The sequence below is a fragment of the Arachis stenosperma genome, chromosome 7 (genome assembly GCF_014773155.1).
Source record: "Arachis stenosperma cultivar V10309 chromosome 7, arast.V10309.gnm1.PFL2, whole genome shotgun sequence".
NCBI classification, from domain to species: Eukaryota; Viridiplantae; Streptophyta; class Magnoliopsida; order Fabales; family Fabaceae; genus Arachis; species Arachis stenosperma.
The window spans coordinates 22,839,835-22,852,279 of NC_080383.1; positions in this window are offsets into that span (position 1 = coordinate 22,839,835).

A 12,445-nucleotide genomic window follows, 5' to 3' on the forward strand; every position below is an offset into this window, starting at 1 on the left:
TTTAACGCCCAGTCTGGCACCATTCTGGGCGTTTAACGCCAGAAAGGGGCACCAGACTGGCGTTAAACGCCAGAAAAGGGCAAGAAACTGGCGTTAAACGCCAGAAATGGGCACCAGCCCGGCGTTTAACGCCAGAATTGGCTAAAAACGCATTTTTGCATGCCATTTGGTGCAGGGATGACTTTTCCTTGACACCTTAGGATCTGTGGACCCCACAGGATCCCCACCTACCCCACCACTCTCTCTCTTCTTCACCAATCACCTCAACACCTCTTCCCCAAAAACCCTTCACCTATCAAATCCCATCTTTCTCTTCACCACTCACATCCATCCTTCATAAAACCCCACCTACCTCACCCTTCAAATTCAAACCACTTTCCCTCCCAAACCCTCCCATACATGACCGAACCAAGCCCCTCACCACTTCTATATAAACCCATCTTCACTCCTTCATTTTCACACAAACTAAACACCACTTCTTCCCCTTTTGGCCGAACACAAAGCCAATCCCTTCTTCCTCATTTCTTCTTCTTCTACTCTTTTCTTTCTTCTTTTGCTCGAGGACGAGCAAACCTTTTAAGTTTGGTGTGGTAAAAGCATTGCTTTTTGTTTTTCCATAACCATTTATGGCATCCAAGGCTGGAGAAACCTTTAGAAAGAGGAAAGGAAAGGCAAAAGCTTCTACCTCCGAGTCATGGGAGATGGAGAGATTCATCTCAAGGGTGCATCAAGACCACTTCTATGAAGTTGTGGCCATGAAGAAGGTGATCCATGAGGTCCCTTTCAAACTCAAAAAGGGTCAACTTTGATCAAAGGTTGGACCAAGTCCTCACAGACAGTTGTGAAGAGGGCGCTCAATGGAAGAGAGATTCAAGAGGAAAGCCGGTTCAACTGAGAAGGCATGACCTCAAGCCCATCACTAAGAAAAGGATGGAGCAAACAAGAGACCCCACTCATCATGAATCCCTGAGATGCTTCAAGGGATGCACTTTCCTCCACAAAACTATTGGGAGCAAATCAACACCTCCCTAGGAGAATTGAGTTCCAACATGGGACAACTAAGGGTGGAGCACCAAGAACATTCCATCCTCCTCCATGAAATTAGAGAAGATCAAAGAATCATGAGAGAGGAGCAACAAAGACAAGGAAGAGACATTGAGGAGCTCAAGCACTCCATAGGATCGTCAAGAAGAAGAACAAGCCGCCATCACTAAGGTGGACCCGTTCTTTAATCTCCTTGTTCTTTATTTTTCTGTTTTTCGATAATTTATGCTTATGTTTGTCCATGTTTGTGTCTTATGATCATTAGTGTCTTAGTGTCTATGCCTTAAAGTTATGAATGTCCTATGAATCCATCACCTTTCTTAAATGAAAACTATTTTTATTACAAAAGAACAAGAAGTACAGGATTTTGAATTCATCTTTAAAACTAGCTTAATTAGTTTGATGTGGTGACAATACTTTTTGTTTTCTGAATGTATGCTTGAACAGTGCATATGTCTTTTGAATTTGTTGTTCATGAATGTTAAAATTGTTGGCTCTTGAAAGAATGATGAAAAAGGAGACATGTTACTGAGGATCTGAAAAATCATAAAAATGATTCTTGAAGCAAGAAAAAGCAGTGAATACAAAAAAAAAACGAAAAAAAAGGAAGAAAAAGAAGAAAAAGAAAGAAATAAAGTTGTGATCAAAGGCAAAAAGAGTGTGCTTAAGAACCCTGGACACCTCTAACTGGGGACTCTAGCAAAGCTGAGTCACAATCTGAAAAGGTTCACCCAGTTATGTGTCTATGGCATGTATGTATCCGGTGGTAATACTGGAAGACAGAGTGCTTTGGGCCACGGCCAAGACTCAATAAGTAGCTGTGTTCAAGAATCATCATACTTAACTAGGAGAATCAATAACACTATCTGGATTCTGAGTTCCTAAGGAAGCCAATCATTCTGAATTTCAAAGGATAAAGTGAGATGCCAAAATTGTTCGGAGGCAAAAAGCTACTAGTCCCGCTCATCTAATTTGGAGCTAAGTTTCATTGATAATTTGGAGTCTATAGTATATTCTCTTCTTTTTATCTTATTTGATTTTCAGTTGCTTGGGGACAAGCAACAATTTAAGTTTGGTGTTTGGTGGACGAAATTGTGATCAATGTTCTAACTATTTTGTATGAAATCATTATTATGGCACTGGTTGAATCCACAACTCCGTTCAACTAACCAGCAAGTGTACTGGGTCGTCCAAGTAATAAACCTTACGTGAGTAAGGGTCGATCCCACAGAGATTGTTGGTATGAAGCAAGCTATGGTCACCTTGTAAATCTCAGTTAGGCAGATTAAATTGGTTTATAGAATTTCGAATATTAATAATAAAAAGAAAATAAAAGGGATAGAACTACTTATGTAAATTAATAGTGGGAATTTCAGATAAGTGTATGAAGATGCTGTGCTCCTCTTGAATCTCTACTTTCTTATTGCTTTCATCCAATCCTTCTTACTCCTTTCCATGGCAAGCTGTATGTAGAGCATCACCGTTGTCAATGGCTACATCCCATCCTCTCAGTGAAAATGGTCCTCTGCGGCTGTCACTCGCATGGCTAATCATCTGTCGGTTCTCAATCAGGTTGGAATAGAATCCCTTGATTCTTTTGCGCTTGTCATCACGCCCAGCCTTCAGGAGTTTGAAGCTCGTCACAGTCATTCAATCCCAGAATCCTACTCGGAATACCATAGACAAGGTTTAGACTTTCCAGATCCTCATGAATGCCGCCATCTATCTAACTTATACCACGAAGATTCTGTTGGGGAATCTAAGAGATACGCATTCAAGCTCTGTTGCATGTAGAACGGGAGTGGTTGTCAATCACGTGCGTTCATAAGTGAGAATGAGAATGAGGGTTATCTAATCATCACATTCATCATGTTCTTGGGTGCGAATGAATATCTTGGAATAAGAATAAAAGAGAATTGAATAGAAAGTAATAGTAATTGTATTGAAACTTGAGGTACAGCAGAGCTCCACACCCTTAATCTATGGTGTGCAGAAACTCCACCGTTGAAAATACATAAGTAAAAGGTTCAGGCATGGCCGAATGGCCAGCCCCCTAAATGTGATCAATAGCCTCTTAGGATGAAGAATAAAACAAAACTGAGACCAAAGATGTCTAATACATTAGTAAATCATCCTATTTATAATAAACTAGCTCCTAGGGTTTACATGAGTAAGTAATTGATGCATAAATCCACTTCCGGGGCCCACTTGGTGTATGCTTGGGCTGAGCTTGATCAATCCACGAGCTGAGGCATCTCTTGGAGTTGAACTCCGAGTTATGACGTGTTTTGGGCGTTCAACTCCGGATCATGACGTTTTTCTGGCGTTTAACTCCAGACAGCAGCATGTACTTGGCGTTCAACGCCAAGTTATGTCGTCAATTTCCGAATAAAGTATAGACTATTATATATTGCTGGAAAGCCCTGGATGTCTACTTTCCAACGCCATTGAGAGCGCGCCAATAGGAGTTCTGTAGCTCCAGAAAATCCATTTCGAGTGCAGGGAGGTCAGATTCCAACAGCATCAGCAGTCCTTTTGTCAGCCTTTTTCAGAGTTTTGCTCAAGTCCCTCAATTTCAGTCAGAAATTACCTGAAATCACAGAAAAACACACAAACTCATAGTAAAGTCCAGAAATGTGAATTTAACATAAAAACTAAGGAAAACATCCCTAAAAGTAGCTTGAACTTACTAAAAAGTACCTAAAAACAATGCCAAAAAGCGTATAAATTATCCGCTCATCACAACACCAAACTTAAATTGTTGCTTGTCCCCAAGCAACTGAAAATCAAATAGGATAAAAAGAAGAGAATATACTATAAATTCCAGAATATCAATGAATATTAATTATAATTAGATGAGCGGGACTTGTAGCTTTTTGCTTCTGAACAGTTTTGGCATCTCACTTTTTCCTTTGAAGTTCAGAATGATTGGCTTCTCTAGGAACTTAGAATTTCGGATAGTGTTATTGACTTTCCTATTTAAGCATGTTGATTCTTTGAACACAGCTACTTATGAGTCTTGGCCGTGGCCCTAAGCACTTTGTTTTCCAGTATTACCACCGGATACATAAATGCCACAGACACATAATTGGGTGAACCTTTTCAGATTGTGACTCAGCTTTGCTAGAGTACCCAGTTAGTGGTGTCCAGAGCTCTTAAGCACACTCTTTTTTACTTTGGATCACGACTTTAACCACTCAGTCTCAAACTTTTCACTTGGACCTTCATGACACAAGCACATGGTTAGGGACAGCTTGATTTAGCCGCTTAGGCCTGGATTTTATTTCCTTGGGCCCTCCTATCCATTGATGCTCAAAGCCTTGGATCCTTTTTACCCTTGCCTTTTGGTTTTAAGGGCTATTGGCTTTTTCTACTGCTCCTTCTTTTTCTATATACTCTCTCTTTTTTTTTTTGAAATGCTTCTTCTTTTTCACTGCTTTTTCTTGCTTCAAGAATCAATTTCATGATTTTTCAGATCATCAATAACATTTCTCTTTGTTCATCATTCTTTCAAGAGCCAACAATTTTAACATTCATGAACAACAAGATCAAAATTATGCACTGTTCAATCATTCATTCAGAAAACAAAAAGTATTGTCACCACATCAATATAATTAAACTAAATTCAAGAGCTATTTTCGAAATTCATGTACTTCTTGTTCTTTTGAATTAAAATATTTTTCATTTAAGAGAGGTGAAGGATTAATGGATTTTATTCATAGCTTTAAGGCATGGTTACATACTAATGATCATGAAATAAAGACACAAAACATAAATAAATGATGAGCGGATAATTTATACGCTTTTTGGCATTGTTTTTATATAGTTTTTAGTAAGTTTGAGCTACTTTTAGGGATGTTTTCCTTAGTTTTTATGTTAAATTCACATTTCTGGACTTTACTATGAGTTTGTGTGTTTTTCTGTGATTTCAGGTAAATTCTGACTGAAATTGAGGGATTTGAGCAAAACTCTGAAAAAGGCTGACAAAAGGACTGCTGATGCTGTTGGATTCTGACCTCCCTGCACTCGAAATGGATTTTCTGGAGCTACAGAACTCCAAATGGCGCGCTCTCAACGGCGTTGGAAAGTAGACATCCAGGGCTTTCCAGCAATATATAATAGTCCATACTTTAATCGAAGAATGACGACGTAACTTGGCGTTAAACGCCAAGTACATGCTGCTGTCTGGAGTAAAACGCCAGAAAAACGTCATGATCCGGAGTTGAACGCCCAAAACACGTCATAACTCAAAGTTCAACGCCAAGAAATGCCTTAGCTCGTGGATTGATCAAGCTCAGCCCAAGCACACACCAAGTGGGCCCCGGAAGTGGATTTATGCATCAATTACTTACTCATGTAAACCCTAGTAGCTAGTCTAGTATATATAGGACCTTTTACTATTGTATTAGACATCCTGGATTGTATTTTCTATCCTGTGATCACGTTTAGGGGGCTGGCCATTCGGCCATGCCTGGACCTTTTGCTTATGTATTTTCAACGGTGGAGTTTCTGCACACCATAGATTAAGGGTGTGGAGCTCTGCTGTACCTCAAAGATTAATGAAGTTCTATTTTCTTTTATCCAATTCCTCTTTTATTCTTATTCCAAGATATTCATTCGTACCCAAGAACATGATGAATGTGATGAGTTAATAACCCTCATTATTATTCTCACTTATGAACGCGCGTGATTGACAACCACTTACGTTCTACATGCAAAGAAGCTTGAATGTGTATCTCTTAGATTCCTCAACAGAATCTTCGTGGTATAAGCTAGATGGATGGCGGCATTTATCTGGATCCGGAAAGTCCAACCTTGTCTGTGGTGTTCCGAGTAGGATCCTGGGAATCCGGAAAGTCTCACCTTGTCTGTGGTATTCCGAGTAGGATTCCGTTCATGAATGACTGTGACGTGCTTCAAACTTTAACCTGCTGGGCGTTAGTGACAAACGCAAAAGAGGGATTCTATTCCAGTAGGAGCGGGAACCAACCGGTGATTGGCCGTACTGTGACAGAGTGCGTGCATTAGCTTTCACTGCGAGGATGGGATGTAGCTATCAACCATGGGTGATGCCTCCAGACTGGTTAGCTGTGTGAGTGACAGCCGCACAGGTTATTTCCCCGAGAGGAATGAAAGTAGCCACAGCTGATAGTGAACCCCTATACAAAGCTTGCCATGGAAAGGAGTAAGAAGGATTGAGTAGAAGGAATAGGAAGGCAGGCGTCCGAGAGCTCTACAGCACCTCCATTCCGCTTATCTGAAATTCCTACCAATGAATCTGCATAAGTATTTCTATCCTTTTTATTATTTATTTTATTATTAATATTCGAACTCACCATAAACAGATTTAATCTGCCTAACTGAGATTTGCAAGGTGACCATAGCTTGCTTCATACCAACAATCTCTGTGGATTCGACCCTTACTCACGTAAGGTTATTACTTGGACGACCCAGTACACTTGCTGGTTAGTTGAACGGAGTTGTGAATTCCAATAAAGAAAACCTCACACAGGTGCTGCCCCTTAGAAGCCTTCATCTCAAAATAAACAGTGTCCTAAGGGTATATTCATACTAAAGCTCAAAAGATAGATTCCATACAAACTTAAGGATGTTGAATCACAATTTCGTCCACCAATAAACACAATACTAAAAACCAAAAACAGAAAGAAATAAAGAACAAGGAATGAATCCACCTTTAGTGGCGTCTTCTTCTTGAAGGACCAATGATGTTCTTAAGCTCTTCTATGTCCCTTCCTTGCTTTTGTTGCTCCTCCCTCATTGCTCTTTGATCTTCTCTTATTTCTTGGAGAATGATGGAGTGCTCATGATGTTCCACCCTTAATTGTTCCACATTGTGGCTTAAATCTTCTAAGGAGGTGTTGAGTTGCTCCCAATAGTTGTTTGGGGGAAAGTGCATCCCTTGGGGCATCTCAGGAATTTGTTGATGATGAGCTTCCTCATGCACTTCTTGAGGGCCGTGAGAAGCTTCTCTTGCTTGCTCCATCCTTTTCTTGGTGATGGGCTTGTCTTCTTCAATAGAGACATCTCCTTCTATGATAACTCCAGCTGAGTAACATAGATGGCAAATAAGGTGAGGAAAAGCTAGCCGTGCCATAGGTGAGGGCTTGTCGGCTATTTTGTAGATTTCATTGGAGATGACCTCATGAACTTCTACTTCCTCTCCAATCATGATGCTATGGATCATGATGGCCTGATCCACAGTAACTTCAGATCGGTTGCTAGTAGGAATGATGGAGCGTTGAATGAACTCCAACCATCCTCTAGCTATAGGCTTGAGGTCCAGTCTTCTTAGTTGGACTGGCTTGCCCTTGGAATCTATTCTCCACTGAGCTCCTTCCACACAAATGTCCATAAGGACTTGGTCCAACCTTTTATTAAAGTTGACCCTCCTAGTGTAGGGGCGTTCATCACCTTGCATCATAGGCAAGTGAAATGCCAACCTCACATTTTCCGGACTGAAATCCAAGTATTTCCCCCTAACCATTGTGAGATAATTCTTTGGACTCGGGTTCATACCTTGGTCATGGTTCCTAGTGATCCATGCATTGGCATAGAACTCTTGAACCATTAAGATTCCGACTTGTTGCATGGGGTTGGTTAAGACTTCCCAACCTCTTCTTTGAACTTCATGTCTGATCTCCGGATACTCATTTTTCTTGAGCTTGAAAGGGACCTCAGGGATCACCTTTTTCTTTGCCACAACATCATAGAAGTGGTCTTGATGGCTTTTGGAGATGAATCTTTCCATCTCCCATGACTCGGAGGTGGAAGCTTTTGTCTTTCCTTTTCCTTTTCTAGAGGAAACTCCGGCCTTAGGTGCCATTGGTAATGGAAAAACAAAAAGCTTATGCTTTTTACCACACCAAACTTAAATTTTGCTCGTCCTCGAGCAAAAAAAAAGAAAAGAAGAGTAGAAGAAGAAGAAGAAAATATGGTAGAGAGGGAGAGAGGTAGGTTCGGCTATGTGGGAGAAGAAGGGGTTGTGTTGTGTGAAAATGAAGGAGAAGGGAAGGGTATTTATAGGGAGAGGGGATGGTGGGAGTTCGGCCAAATTGGGTGGGAATGGGTGGGAGATTGAATTTGAATTTTATGAAGGTAGGTGGGGTTTATGGGGAAGAGTGGGGTGATGTGAATGGTGAATGGGGGAATTGGGAAGAGGAATTAAGGTGATTGGTGATGGTTGTTGGGAAGTGTGACATGGGGAGTAGGAAGAATGAGATTTAGGATTAGGAGAGTGTGATTAGGATTAAAAGGTAAGGTGGGAATATGGTAGGTGGGGATCCTGTGGGGTCCACAGATCCTGAGGTGATCCTGTGGGGTCCACAGGATCCTGAGGTGTAAAGAAATACCATTCCTTCACCATATAGGCATGTAAAATGCCTTCATACATCATTCTGGCGTTCAAACGCCCATTGATGCACGTTCTGGGCGTTCAACGCCCATGTAATGCATGTTTCTAGCGTTGAACGCCAGTTTCATGCTTGTTACTGGCGTTCAGCGCCAGCTTTTCTCCTCTAGGCACATTCCTGGCGTTCAGCGTCGGGATGTTGCTTGTTTCTGGCGTTCAGCGCCAGAATGGTGCTCTGTTCTGGCGTTGAACACCAGCCAGATGCATCTTACTGGCGTTGAACGCCAGCCTGTGCGTCCTCCAGGGTGAAAAATTTTTTTCTTCTGTTTTTGACTCTGTTTTTAATTTTTTTTGATTTTTTCGTGACTCCTCATGATCATGTACCTAATAAAACACAAAATAACAATAAAATAGAATAAAATAATAATTAGATAAATAAAATTGGGTTGCCTCCCAACAAGCGCTTCTTTAATGTTAATAGCTTGACAGTGGCTCTCATGGAGCCACAAGGTGATCAGGTCAATGTTGTATAGTTGTCCACACCAAACTTAGAGTGTGGATATAGGATTTTAACACCAAACTTAGAGTTTGGTTGTGGCCTCCCAACACCAAACTTAGAGTTTGACTGTAGGGGCTCTTCTTGGCTCTGAACTGAGAGAAGCTCTTCATGCTTACTCTCTTTTGTCACAGAGGGATGGCCATGTGCCTTAAACACAAGGTATTCCCCATTCAATTGAAGGACTAATTCTCCTCTGTTGACATCTATCACAGCTTCTGCTGTGGCTAGGAAAGGTCTTCCAAGGATGATACATTCATCATCTTCCTTCCTAGTGTCTAGGATTATGAAATCAGTAGGGATGTAAAGGCCTTCAACCTTTACTAAAACGTCCTCTACTAACCCATAAGCTTGTCTCAATGACTTGTCTGCCAGTTGCAATGAGAACAAGGCAGGTTGTACCTCAATGATCCCCAGCTTCTCCATTACAGAGAGTGGCATAAGATTTATCCCTGACCCTAGATCACACAGAGCTTTTTCAAAGATCATGGTGCCTATGGTACAAGGTATTAAGAACTTGCCAGGATCTTGTTTTTTTGAGGTAGAGTTTTCTGAATCCAAGAATCTAGTTCATTAATGAGTAAGGGAGGTTCACTTTCCCAAGTCTCATTACCAAATAACTTGGCATTTAGCTTCATGATAGCTCCTAAATATTGAGCAACTTGCTCTCCAATTACATCTTCATCTTCTTCTGAGGAAGAATAGTCTTCAGAGCTCATGAATGGCAGAAGGAGATTCAATGGAATCTCTATGGTCTCTATATGAGCCTCAGATTCCTTTGGATCCTTAATAGAAAACTCCTTCATGTTTGAGGGACGTCCCAGGAGGTCTTCCTCACTAGGATTTTCGTCCTCCTCCTCCCTTGTGCATTCGGCCATATTGACTATGTCAATGGCCTTGCACTCTCCTTTTGGATTTTCTTCTGTATTGCTTGGGAGAATACTGGGAGGAGTTTCAATGACTTTCTTACTCAGCTGGCCCACTTGTGCCTCCAGATTTCTAATGGAGGATCTTGTTTCATTCATGAAATTGAAAGTGGCCTTTGACAGATCAGAGACTACATTGGCTAAATTAGAAGTGTTTTGTTCAGAATTCTCTATCTGTTGCTGAGAAGATGATGGATATGGCTTGCTATTGTTCAGCCTATTGCGTCCACCATTGTTAAAACCTTGTTGAGGTTTTTGTTGATCCTTCCATGAGAAATTTGGATGATTTCTCCATGATGAGTTATAGGTGTTTCCATAAGGTTCACCCATGTAATTAACCTCTGCCATGGCAGGGTTCTCAGGATCATAAGCTTCTTCAGAAGCTACCTCTCTAGTACTGTTGGATGCATGTTGCAATCCATTCAGATTTTGAGAGATCATGTTGACCTGTTGAGTCAACACTTTGTTCTGAGCCAATATGGCATTCAGAGCATCAATTTCAAGAACTCCTTTCTTCTGAGGTATCCCATTGTTCACGGAATTCCTCTCAGAAGTGTACATGAACTGGTTATTTGCAACCATGTCAATGAGTTCTTGAGCCTCTTCAGGCGTTTTCTTCAGGTGAATAGATCCACCTGCAGAATGGTCCAATGACATTTTCGAAAATTCAGAGAGACCATAATAGAATATATCTAATAAGGTCCATTCTGAAAACATGTCAGATGGACATCTTTTGGTCAGCTGCTTGTATCTTTCCCAAGCTTCATAGAGGGATTCACCATCTTTTTGTTTGAAGGTTTGAACATCCACTCTCAGCTTGCTCAGCTTTTGAGGAGGAAAGAATTTATCCAAGAAGGCAGTGACCAGCTTATCCCATGAGTCCAGGCTATCCTTAGGTTGTGAATCCAACCATATTCTAGCTCTGTCTCTTACAGCAAAAGGGAAAAGCATGAGTCTGTAGACTTCAGGATCAACTCCATTCGTCTTTACAGTTTCACAGATCTGCAAGAACTCAGTTAAAAACTGATAGGGATCTTCAGATGGAAGTCCATAAAACTTGCAGTTTTGTTGCATCAAGGCAACTAGCTGAGGTTTCAGCTCAAAGTTATTGGCTCCAATGGCAGGAATGGAGATGCTTCTTCCATCAAACTTGGACGTTGGTTTTGTGAAGTCGTCAAGCATTCTCCTTGCATTATTATTATTATTTTCGGCTGCCATCTCCTTCTCTTGTTCGAAAATTTCTGAAAGGTTGTTTCTGGATTGTTGTAATTTAGCTTCTCTTAATTTTCTCTTCAGAGTCCTTTCAGGTTCTGGATCAATCTCAACAAGAGTGCCTTTATCCTTGTTCATGCTCATATGAAAGAGAAGAACACAAGAAAAAGAAGAAGAATCTTCTATGTCACAGTATAGAGATTCCTTTATGTTAGTAGAAAAAGAAGGGAGTAGAAGAATGAAGAAGAGGGTTCGGATTTTTGGATGAAGAGAGGTGAAGAGAAGTGTTAGTAATTAAATAATTAAATAGAAGAAGAGAAGAGGAGGGAGAATTCGAAAATAATTTTGAAAAGGAGTTAGTAATTTCGAAAATTGGATAAGAGATAAGATTAAATTTAAATTAAAAAATAATTAAATTGATTAAAAAGAATTTTTGAAAGAGAGGTGAGATATTTTCGAAAGTTAGAGAGGGAAAAGTAGTTAGGACGTTTTGAAAAAGATAAGAAACAAAACAAAAAGTTAGTTAGTTGATTGAAAAAGATTTGAAATCAAAATTGAAAAAGATAAGAAGATAAGAAGTTAGATAAGATATTTTGAAATCAAATTTTGAAAAATATAAAATTTTTGAAAAAGATAAAATAAAAGATAAAAAGATTTAATTCAAAAATTTTAAAATTATTTACTTCACTAACAAGAAACTACAAGATAAGATTCTAGAACTTAAAGATTGAACCTTTCTTAACAAGAAAGTAACAAACTTCAAATTTTTGAACCAATCACATTAATTATTAGTGAATTTTCGAAAATTAGATGTAAAGATAAGAAAAAGATTTTGAAAATATTTTGAAAAAGATGTTTTTGAAATTTTTGAAAAATAGAAAAAATGAAAAAGATATGATTTTTGAAAAAGATTTTAAAAAGATAAGATTTTTAAAATTGAAATTTTGACTTGACTTGTAAGAAACAACTAATTTTAAAAATTTTTGACCAAGTCAACCCAAAATTTCGAAAATTTGGAGGGAAATAAGGAAAAGATATTTTTTTGATTTTTGAATTTTTAATTATGAGAGAGAAAAACAACAAAAATACTTAATGCATGAAATTTTTAGATCAAAACCATGAATGCATGCAAGAATGCTATGAATGTCAAGATGAACACCAAGAACACTTTGAAGATCATGATGAACATCAAGAACATAATTTTGAAAAAAATTTTTATGCAAAGAAAACATGCAAGACACCAAACTTAGAAATCTTTAATGCATGGATTCTAACAAACGAAAAATGCATATGAAAAACAACAAACAACACAAAACAAGAAATCATCAAGATCAAACA